The sequence below is a fragment of the Camellia sinensis genome, chromosome 3 (genome assembly GCF_055761805.1).
Source record: "Camellia sinensis isolate YWXY chromosome 3, ASM5576180v1, whole genome shotgun sequence".
Classification (NCBI taxonomy): domain Eukaryota; kingdom Viridiplantae; phylum Streptophyta; class Magnoliopsida; order Ericales; family Theaceae; genus Camellia; species Camellia sinensis.
In genome coordinates, this window is record NC_138963.1 from 127,200,573 (window position 1) to 127,213,229 (window position 12,657).

Here is a 12,657-nt window from a genome sequence, read left to right on the forward strand (position 1 = left end):
TGAAAAGAAAGCAAACTTAACAGGTACAATATCGTTAGCAACATGCATAACTTGCAAGATGAATGCAAAATGATATGCAATAAATACAAAACTATGTATAAATAATGCAAATGAAAATGCAATGCAATTGAATCATGATCAAATCCTAAGCGGTTCAAAACCACACAAATGTCAAATAGATTGATGGATGTAACAAGTCCGTCTACCATAGCAAAGGTCACACAAAACTATGAGTGATGTAGACAGACACAAGAACAAGTAATTGGGTGGAATGACATAAGTGGGGAATGATCCGCTAATGAAAGAACATGATCCTAATGCAGGATGCAAAAATTACACTACAATGTAATATGTATGATGGATATGGCGCGCGGGCCAAACCAAATATTGCCTAGGAAAGACATGGACACAAACAAACCACGTCTAACCTAGAACGGTCATATAGAACTATGAGTGTATAGACGTGAAAGTATGGGCACATACCAGACCAAGTTCAACAAGGAAAGGCGCAAACCCTAGCTGGAGGTGATGCAGTGGATGCATGCAAGCTACAATGCAATATCTACAATATGCAATGGAATGGATATAACAGATTAAGGCCTACGGCCAAACCGTATCTTGCCTAGGAAAGGCATGGACACAAACAAACCACGTCTAACATAGAACGGTCATACAGAACTATAAGTGTATAGACGTGAAAAGTATGGGCACATACCAGACCAAGCTCAACAAGGAAAGGCGCAAACCCTAGCTAGAGGTGATGCAGTGGATGCATGCAAGCTACAATGCAATATCTACAATATGCAATGGAATGGATATAACGGATTAAGGCCTACGGCCAAACCGTATCTTGCCTAGGAAAGGCATGGACACAAACAAACCACGTCTAACATAGAACGGTCATACAGAACTATGAGTGTATAGACGTGAAAAGTATGGGCACATACCAGTCCAAGCTCAACAAGGAAAGGCGCAAACCCTAGATGGAGGTGATGCAATGAATGCATGCAAGCTACAATGCAATATCTACAATATGCAATGGAATGGATATAGCAGGATGCATGACATATGCAATATTTACAGTGATGCATGACATATGCACTATTTACAACGGTATGCATGACATATGCACTATTTACAATGATGCATGACATATGCACTATTCACAATGAATGTATGACATATGCATGTTGTTGTTTTTTTTTTTTTGTTTTTGTAATGCAAATGATGCATGTTGATGCATGATGATGCAAATGCGTGACAACGCACATCTTTTGATATGCATGACAATGCATATGATCTTGAATGTGCGACCACGTGTGTCGCTCGAAATGCTTGACAATGCACATGATCTGTGCATATCAACGCACCAAAGGTCTTGCACCTTCCGAGGATTTAAGGTCCCCTAGACCGAGCGTATTTAAGGTCTCGCCAGACCAAGCGTATTTAAGGTCTCGCCTGACCATAGCGAATGCATAACAATGCAAGCATAATGACGTATAACTCAACACGTGTTCGCAAAACAATGCGTGTGGCGCAACTTTCGACTCTTAAAAGAGACAAAAGGATACAAAAAAAGGATACATCTTGCACATATTCGAATGCCATGCACAGAAGACACGGTCCGAGGTCAAAACGGAGGCTGATTGAGCTTCAGAAAGGCACTGTCTTGCACTATCTTGAGAAATAAATACCCCAACCTATACATCTGACCCAAAACAGGCTGTTGGAGGCTCACCGGCCATTAAGGGAGGTCACCGGCCATCCACCGGCCATCAAAACGTATCACCGGCCAAATATTTGGCTGACCGGCCAAATGTTGCTGAGTCGGGACAGTTCGGTCTTTTTGCCTTGGGTCTTTTAAAATAGGGCTTCAAACCCAATTTTTCTCATTTCCTTTTAGCCAAAATTTCTCCCTCTCTCTCTCTAGAGTATTTCCCGAGCCTCCATTCTCTATTTTCCTCGATTTTTGTGCCCGTTTCGTTGTTTGATTCGCGAATATCTTTGCGTTTCAAACATTTTGAACCGAACATTTCTTCGTTCCGGTGTCTCCTTTGCTATTTCCACCTCTTGGGGTTTGTTTTCCCTGAGTTTCTCTCAATTTTCGTGCCTCTTCCACTTCCCGACTTTTTCGGCCATTTTTCGCCCTCTCGGGGTTGACTTTTTGTTGACTCTTTGCATTCTAGGCCGATTTTCTCTCTTCCGGCCATTTTCACACCACTTTTGACATGGCAGATTATATTCCACGGGGCGGGATTCCCCAGGAGCATGAGATGGATCCAGAGGCCGAGCTCCTCCCCTTGAGCGTCCGCCCATTTGACCCGGCGGCCTACTGGCCGGCGATTCACGTGCTTCCTCCCGACGGACTTCGCCAGTTCTGGGATTTTGCGAGAGGTGTGCCATCAGAGCTTCTCTTGCGTGAGCCCGAGACGCACTTTTCATACGGCGCTGCCGAGGTATATTCTCCCCCGTTTCATTTTCCGCAATGTAGAACACTTAACTGCCATAGTTGATTCTGCTCTTTAATTGCTTAGCCCGGATAAACCGATACACTGTATGTTGTAGTTGACTGTGAACACACTTGCACTTGATGTTTGTTTGAATCTGAACACGTGCACACACGTTGCATTTGCCTTGAACCACTCAAACACACTGGCACATCATATGTTGTAGTTCACTATAAGCACACCGGCACTCGATATCTGTTTGAATCTGAAGACGTGCACACACGCTATATCTGTACTAACCACTCAAACACACTGACACATCATATGCTGTAGTAGCCTGCTAGCACACCGGCACCCGATGTTTGTTTGAACCAAAAAACGTGCACACACGTTATATTGTCACTAATTCTGAATACTCTTCAAAACTGTACATTTTATATTCTTCGCAACTATTTACTTTTGAACAGGGAGATTCCCATACTTTCCGCGGGTATGGGAATGTTGCCGCCTGAGATTGGTACATGGAGTTACCGGACGCAGTCCGTCGCATTGTTGACCAGGCCGGATTTGGCACATTCTGCAGGGGACTCTCGCGCCTTACTGTGAGCAGGTCTCTCCTTGCTGCTTTAGTAGAGAGGTGGTGGGACACCACCGACTCTTTCCACTTTTCTGCTACGGGAGACATGACGATGACTCCTTATGATTTCTCGATGCTCACCGGCATCGGGGTGGGGGGTGATCCGATCCCCTTCGACACCGACATGGACGAGTGGGAGGCTGCTCAGATCTACCTGCTCGGTGAGGTGCCGCCTCTCGCACGTCCCGACTTCGTTCGATATTCATGGTTCGAGGTCCAATTTAGAGTCCAGCCAGCCTTAGTCGAGGAGGCTCCGATGACTCAGGAGGCGGTGGAGCGATACGCGCGCGGCTTTCTCATGTTCCTGCTAGGGACGACTATTTTTGCCGACCGGGCGAACACTGTGCCCCTCTGCCTGCTTAGCGCTCTCGTGGACGTCACCCGGATCTTGCACTATGACTGGGGTGGCGCTGCCTTGGCCACTCTGTACGGGTACATGAGCTCAGCCTCCCGTTGCAGCGGACAGCTGCTCGGGGGCTACTGGCGAGCTTGGGAGGTATGTTTTCTCCTCTACTTTACATTTTCTGTACTCTGTACACTACACACACTGTGGTCTACTTCACACTGATTGTATACTACATACACGGCACACATATACTCTGCTTTACACTGACTGTACATTGCATACACTATACACTCTGCTCAATACACTGCACAATACACGGTCCTGCAATTTCTGCTTTATTCTGTATTTTGCTTTATCTGATAATCCTGTTGGTATTTGCTTTGCAGTTGTGGGTCTACGCCTACTTTTCGAGACTCGCCCCAGTGCCAGACGTGGAGACCCCTCTCGTCGTTCCGTTCTCGCGCCGTTTTGACGTGAGGTGTGTGTGGAGGCCCCGGGAGATGTTTATCTTTTTCTCCCGCTACTTCGACACCGTCACCCCCGCAGAGGTATGTTCAACCTTTAGAGTTTTATTTGGCTTGGCTTTACACTGTATTTTCAATAACAGTAGATAACAAACTTGCATGTCATGTACAGATCACTTGGCAGCCTTGGGCTCCATTGTCTGCGATGATTCGAGATCGATTTACGTTTCAGGATTTTGCTGGAGGGCCCGGTCTGTCGGGCTTGGTACCTGGGTGAGCGTTTCCTACGCCAGACCTTGGGTTTGCCGGAGCAGATAGTTCCGGGTCCGCCTCCTACCCACATGAGGGACACCGAGAGGTGCACTACCGAGGAGATGGCCGATTACACGATTGGTTGGGACGCGGAGGACTTTAGGGGCGAGGGCGATTACTCAGAGTATGTTCGGACGTACATTATGCGGCCTCTGAGTAGTGGTGGCCGAGCTGAGAGAGGGGGACCTGCGGTGCCGGTAGTTGGAGCGGGAGTAGGGGCAGGGACGTCGAGGACAGCTCGTGTCCGTGGCAGGAGTGGGGCACGGAGGGGTCGAGGGGTTAGCTGGCCAGCGCTACCCACTTCACTGACATACAGAGGGCAGGGTGGGGCGACCTACCAGATCCCCTTTGCTCCTCCTCCGGCTGACCACGAGTTGGTCGGTTTCCATGACTTACCTCCGGTATGTACTACTTCATCTTGCATTGTCATTTTATTTCAGTTTATTGATATTCCTCAAAATACTGATACATCTAATACTTTTGCAGGCTTCTTCCGAGTATACCCGGCAGTCCTTGGAGCTGAATGCCTCCATGATAGGGATGTTGCAGGGGAATTTCGACCTTCTGGCCCTCTATAGCATTCTGGTATGTTCTTCTGATCATGGTCTCAAACCATATACATAAGCTGCTTCACATAATCTGGTGCACAACACAACACTTGATAAGTTGCTGACAGCATTCATACACTATACTCATACACTGCATTCCGCATTGATAAACTGCTCACGGCATTCGCACACTGTACTCATACACTGCATTCTGTACTGATAAACTGCTCATGGCATTCGCACACTATACTCATACACTGCATTCCGCACTGATAAACTGCTGACGGCATACTGATGCGTTTACCTCTTATACTTTTCGGCCTCCTTTCCAGATTCCCACTATGGGAGGTGTTCCAGCTGGACCTTCTGTTCCTACCGGAGGAGATGACAGAGTATACCCCCGCACCAAGGCGGGGCGCACCCATGTTGGGAGTAGCTCACGGGCACCCGTCCCTGATGATGATGATGAGTCCGAGGCTGAGGCAGGGATGGAGGCAGAGTCGTCCGAGGAAGAGACCGGAGACGGCTCGGGCTTAGACTCAGATGACAGCGCTGATGATGCTCCTGGACCTTCGTCCAGGAAAAGGACTAGGATGGACTCCCAGGCCTGAGATCCTTTGTCATTGATCCAGATTTTTGCTGTTTTTCTTTTTCTTTTTCTTTTTCCTTTGTACCTTTTGCTGGTAGTTGGAGTACCTTGTACTGCCGCAGGCAGATTTTTATTTCCAAAACTATGTACCTGAAAAAAGATGATGAAATGAAACAAACTTTTTATCTGAAAAAGTGTTGCATTTGTACATTTCATATATTGCATCGCATTGCATCATGTTGCACCTCAATGTAAATTAAATTGATCTGTTGTTTGAAAATTGAACACTTGCATTGTAATAATCAGATAACGAACCAGCCAACAGCAAAACAACCCATACCAACCACTGCACATTCTGAACACTCGACTCATACTCTACTGGGGATTAATCTGCATACAGCTCATAACACAGTGCTTGGCTCATTTTGCACATAGCAGTTCCTGAACAAACAACCCAAATCTGGCAAGACGGACCATGAAGGTTGAATCTATTGAAGTTGAAGCACACTCAGATGCGATCTGAAACCCAGAAGCTTCAAAGAGGCCCAGGTTTTCCTGTTCGCACTTATCGGGGGTGGACCTTGTAGTTGCATGAAAGAACCAAATCATGTTTTTGCACAAATGTGGAGAATGGCACAGCATTCTGAGCACAAAAACGATTAATTTTTGAAATTGGAGAAGGGTTTTTTTTTTTTTTAAACCGGGGGTAGTGAGCCTACAACTGGACATAGCGAGAATGACTCAATAGCAGAGACAAAAAAAAAGGTAAACACCCTAAACACAATGAGACACACTCGGAAAAGACTCAAAACAAAGGTTGAGGAAAACAAAACAAAAGACACGACATACAGACGCGTTAACGGAGACGGGGGACCTCAGGTCACGAGGAGCCAGTTTCTCTGGGTATTGTTTCCCACCCTTTTCTCATTTGTGATTCTCACATCACTCTGGCACTCAAGCTTGGTTTTTCTCTCAAAACCCTTTTTGCTCACTCTTTTTCTCAACTTACACCTCTCTACTCTTTATTCTCTCATTTTTATCCCTTCCCAGGATGTTTAATGGATGAATAGGAAGTTGTGGATTCACGCCCGACATGGTTAGCTCACGGCTGTTTCTTTTGGTGGCTCTTGGTCGATGCCCCAGGTAAGGGAACGAAGTACCTTGATCCCTTCAGATTCGTGCTTTGCACTTGGTTTGATACCTCGTTGCTCGGAGGTTAAGAGAGCTTTTAGCCCTTTAATGACAGCTTGAGTTGTGCCCTTCTTGGCAAGTATGTTGGCGATGGGGGAAAAATAGGAAGCCTGACTCAACCGTGGCCCTAGTTCATCATTTTGACCATTTTTGTTTTGGTTTTCTAATAAAACAATTTTGACCAATATGAGAGTTAGATTAACATACTTGTTCAATTTTTGATTTAAAATCATGCAAGTCAGGCTATGAGCATTGAAAATTTTCCTTTTTTGGGTCCCAGAAAATGGTTCAGTTTTGAAAAATAAAACAATTTTCGAAAAAAACTAGTCACCCTCAGTAAAAAAATTCTCAAAAACTACTTTTATTTTTTATTTTTGGCAAACGACCGCCGCCTAACGAGCGCGGAAATTACTCTCGAGATGCACAACCTCGGATTGGAGGCAATGGAAAATTGCCCCTTGTTTGAAGGACGCTGCACGGAAATGGAAAGTTTCCCCTGGTTCGATCGGTGACTCATGGCAACGGAAAGTTTCCCCTTGTCTGGATGATGCCGCAGCATATTGTAAACAGTCCTCACTAGTGATGATCACGACCGAACTTTCTCGGATATAGAGAAGACGAAGATGGTCAAAACCAATATATGGACACAGTCACTTTGAAGGTGTTGGGGGCTGGACTTCGGGATGAAGTATTCGGTTGTCACAACCGAACTATCGGATATGGGGAGGGCAAGAATAATCAAAACCATTACATGGACTGAGGCGCTATGAGAGCGTTGGGGGCTGGACTTCAGGACGAAGTTGCCTACGTATCCCAAACATGGGAATCAAGCCTTACGTAGTTCCGGTTAAGGTACACTCGGGTATTTTAACCTTCACCTTTTTAGGCTCTAACTTTTGCCAAGGCGCTCCATGTGGGTTTTCGACCTTGCGAGCTTTTCTTTCCTTTTCTTTTTTCTTTTTTTTTTCTCTCTCTTTTGTATATTTTTTCTCTTTTTTTTTTGTATTTTTTTCTCTTTTGTATATTTTTTTCTCTTTTTTCCTCTCTTTTGTATATTTTTTCTCTTCTTTTTTTTTTTGTATATATTTTCTTTTGCTCTAACTTTTGCCTGGGTCGTCCTTCCGGGTTTTCGGCCCAGCGAGCCGCTCAAAGGGTAAAAGTGTAACAAGTCCATGCCAAATGGTTTTAGGGTTTTGAAGCCATTCATATCCAGAGAGTGGCTGTTGCATTGACTTACTGAAGGACCCATCTTCGGCTCTTCGAGCAAATCAGACATTTTTGCCCCTAGTTTGGAGGGGTGCTTCTGTTCTAGCTTTATAGGTTTCTTCTGATGAGATCTGATCTTCTTGATCTGACTTTGGTGCCTCTTGTTCGAGGGTTGCTTCCAATCTGGCCACACAGGCCTCTCTTGATGGTCGATCGTTGAACACTCCGAATTGTGGTTCAAGGCTTTAAAACAAGGGCTCGAGTCTTGAGGCTGAGAGCGATCTTAAGCTGCACAATCTCGAGAGTGATTCCACACAGGTCTTCGCAGGACCGTGCAAAACATTTTGTTTTTGAAAGTTTTTAAAGAAGCGTCAAATCGCTCGCGCTGAAGATAGTGTGGAGCCAGTCTGGATCAAGCCAGGGTCCTTCTCAGTACTCACGCTGACAAGCATGATTTCAATCATTAAGGGCTTAGCACGCCTCTCTTTCTCTCAATTTGATCAAAGTTTGCAAAACCCGAGGAATTCCTTCCTCTTCGTTTTCACCGCAGTGTTCAAAAAGTTTTGAAAAACTTAGGTCAATGCAATGATTTTCAGGGCATAAAAGAACATGTGGAATGTACTGTTGTTCCATTCGAGTCCCCTGGCACAACTAATTCAGAATAGTAGTAAGCATGGAAACATGATAGCCGCAACTATTTCATTCAGATTCCCTGGTTGTAACTGGCTCCACGACAGAGACAGACTCAAAAGAAAGCAAAAGGGTAATTTCAAAATAAAATGGTGTTCGAGGCAACAACTCCGGAATCACCCGACATTCTATACAAAGGGGACTGAATCGCTACAACAAGACAGACCCATAAGCAAAAGGACTAACTCAAGGCAATGAGACAGACTCAAAACAAAACAAAAGACTGACTCGACACCCAAGCCAGAATTTACAAAACTAGCATTCACAGATGCTCCAAAAATGCGTGCCAGACGCCACATCCAAAATACGCCGAGCGCCGCCCGCAAGTGGCTCACTTCTTGATTACATACTCGCAGTATCAGTATCCTCAAAATCCAATAACTGGGTAGTAACAGACTTGGCTGAGGTGGGCGGGAGGATAACTTCGTTGTCGATCAAGTCTTGCACCTTATGACGGAGGCGAAAACAATTATCGGTAGCATGACCGGTTTGCTGGTGGTACGCACAGTACAAGGCAGCGTCATGTGTGGTAGGGAGATTCTTTGGGAGAGGCCGAGGCTCCAAGGGTTTAAGATGTCCCATTTCGGCAAGAATCTGAAGTGCCTTTGACAGCGGCATATAGAGAGCGTGAAAGACCCTGCGCCCTCAGGGCAGGTAATTTGAAGGTTGAGTATTCTTGCTAGACGCACTAGCAAAAGAGTCGGCAAGCGCCACCTTGGCTTTTTGATCTTTCCCAGGTGCAGGGTTGGGAGTGGAAGGAACTGTTCTGGCATGACGGGGCCTATCCCGATTTTCTAACTGGCTTGTAGTGTCTTCGGTTGGAGTGGGGAAAACATCATCCACAGCCTTAGCTACGACTGCGAATACCTGTTGTTTACTTATCCCCTCGGCTTTCAAAGCCTCGACTGCCATAGCAGTTGTTCAATGGGATCGACTTCTGCCTTCATTTTGTTCTTGCCTCTGGCCTCATCCTGACTGAGGTTTTGGGTTGATGTTGATACGTCATTGTTATAGTTGGAGGCCACCTCGGGTTGGCTAAGTTCGATCATAATCTGTCCCAACAGTGGGGGCTCCTGTGGTACAAAATTCCCGGCATACGGTGCGGCTGGTGGTGAAGCTGACATTCCGTAAGTGAGATCCGCTACGGACCTCTGGAGGTCACCTATCATCCCCATCAATTCAAATGTGGTGGGCTCACGAGCCTGATACAACTGGGGGGTCCAGACCGGGTGTGCGACAGGCGACCTGGGTGGATGCGGTACATCGACATTGGTCTCGCTTTGCGGAGTGATTCCTTGATCTAATGCGGCTGTCATAACCATAATCTCCTTTGAATTCTGCGTCATGATAAGTTCGTTGTACTGAACGGTGACTGACGGATCAGATATCTGTCTTGTCTCAGCAAGGGGGAACACTAGCTATTCTGTATCAATTGTCTGAACTGAAAGGAAAAACAAGCAGCGTTTCAGCCCAAATGGATCAAACACAGATGTAGCCGAACAACTGTACTCTACTGCTGATCATTGTTGCCCAAAATCACTGCCCCCAAAATACTGAATCGGATACCCACAGATATAACTGATTCTCATAAACTGATACTGGTGCCCTCAGGCCTGATACTCAAACTTGCAAACTGATATGTACGTTCCCTGTAGAGATGCACTCTAAAAGCACATAGCAAGTAAAAGAGAGCCAAAACACCCCTGTGGAGGGGTAGGGTTTCCCTGCCCTATTTTTGTCAGGAGCTAGGGTTTCACTATGCACGCAGTAGTTTTCAAACAACCTAACATCGGGTAAGCAACCTGTCCTAGTTTGGGATAGTCACTATGGATTTCGATATGCACTAGGTCGAATGGTTGAAAAGGGTGCACCGGTAAAATCGGGGTTTGTCTTCCCATACTGTCAGAGCCCACAACCGGTCAGCCTTATGGCATGCTTTTACAAGTCAAGCCTCCGGCAAACCGTTCAGGAATGGCAGATGGCAAACACGGTGGCGCACCCATGCACATGCAATGCAAAGAGACACATAAATGAAATCAAAACAGGATATCACGAGTTCGAGTCAAGCTCTCTAACTCCCCAGCAGAGTCGCTAGAAACTGTAGACGTCCCCGAACGCCCCGGGAGGACGAGCCCCCCCGTTCTGTTCGTTTTGGGTGCACTGCAGCTCAGGACTCTCAAATTGTCACGGTTCTTAATCTGAACCAAAGAGTCCAATTCCGGCAAATCGTTTTGAGAAACAGATTTTGAAAATAAGTGCCAAACATGGACTGCTTTGCCAGATACAGAGTTGCCACCTAAATATTTTTTTTTTTATAGGGGAATTTAGGAAACCCTGACTCGGTGCCAAAGGCCACCTGTCCGTCATCACCAAAGCTGCCTCGGCTCGGGAGCTTGGGTACGATTGGGGAAGGTGAGCTATGAGCACCCCCTCTCACCCGATCCGAAGATCGGCCTCTACTAACCGTGATATCCGATTTTGAAAACGTTATGTGTTCTTATTCCGGTTATTAGCCTAGAATTACTACGTTATGCGCACAGCAAACAAGTATAGACCAAATCGTCTGAATTGGAACGAAGCATTGCGTACCCGTTTGTTTGAAAAACAGTTTGAAATTTGCTACTCGTAAGTAGGCTAAAGCACGGATTTCAACGAGTTGTTCCAACTTAAACAATCCAACCTTCACCCACAGGCATTCAAGCAGTTTATATCACATAAGCATCTAGCCTCATGGTAATCATACTATTATGGCAACACTCACACGCATGCGGTATGCTAAAGCATAAATGCTTACCTAGTACTCCGAGCCAAAACAAAAACATGTTAGCAATCAATGCATGATCCAAGTCCATGTTAAGTGGCTAATGCAACGCATACAGAATGTCACTAGAATAGGCTCGGCTAGTCTATAAATGACATGTGAAAATGCACAAGTAGCATGTGTATTCAAGTTAGATTTGAAATACTTATGCAGTTAGTATGATGTACCGAGCCTGGTGCATGCAAGACTAATGAATGATGCATGCATGCATAGCATAAGGTATGCTAAAGTAAACATGTCCTAATACTAACCATCAAAAGCAGGTAAGTAAAAGGGAGAAAGAAGTGGGGATTGGAAGACATGCACACACGCACCCACACTTATTACAGATTTGCCCTCGCTCGGAGGGACCAAAAGAATAATACAAGTTAATTAACCTACAAGCTAATTAAATATTACAAATCAATTAATCAATTAACAAATTGACTAATCTAATGAAAGCAGTAAACAGCGTCGGGAAGAGGGCCCCAATGCAATGCACGCTCGGCTCCGCTCGGAAAGTCATTGCCATGCACAAGTTGCCTCTGCTTTGACTGTTCTGCTTCTCTGAAAATTGCACAACTCCCCAAGGTTGCTTCTCTGAGTGTTGTGGAACACCACCGGCTGAGTGGGATCATCACCGGCCATTTTGAAGTGGTCATCGACTAAACATTATGCTCTCGGCCAAACATTCCTTGCCGGTCGGCACTCAACACTGCCGGCCGGCCAAATCTTCTTGCTAAATCTGTTTTTGACAACAGAAGAGGGCAGGCAAGGCATGCAATGCATTTCAAGCAATGTATGCACCAACCACACCCCTTATCATATTCATGACTCAAAGGGATATGATTCTCGATTCTCGGACCATCAATCGCGCATTTCCATGCATGATGGCCCAAAGGATCAAGTGTGCATTTCGATTTCAAATGAAATGCAATGAACATAAACAAACCAAGGGGCTTTCAACCTTTATCATGGCTTGATCAAGAGGTGAAGCATGCATGCCAATGCAATGCAATCCTAAGCATGTGAGCCTATGTGTGCAATATGGGCATGCAAGCAAGTAATGCAAAGATGCAACTAACCAAGCATGCAAAGTGTAACAACAACATGCACACATGCAAGGTGAAATATGGACAACATGTTGGATACAAAGCATGCCCAATGCAACAACACAAAAGTGTTCAACGATGTGTCATGAGCCAAGTGTCTACATATATAAGCATGCATGCAAACATGGCTTAAAACTTTAAACATCAAAAGTAACTCTCAAGCACACTTAAGAGGATGCAATCATGGACAAATGTCTTGCATCATAAGCTTCGAAAATCATGTTAAGAATGGTGCTAAACCAAGTAAACAAGGTAAGCATGGCATGCGACAATGGTCCAAGATTCAAGGCAAGCCCAAGGGGGATTAAACTACAC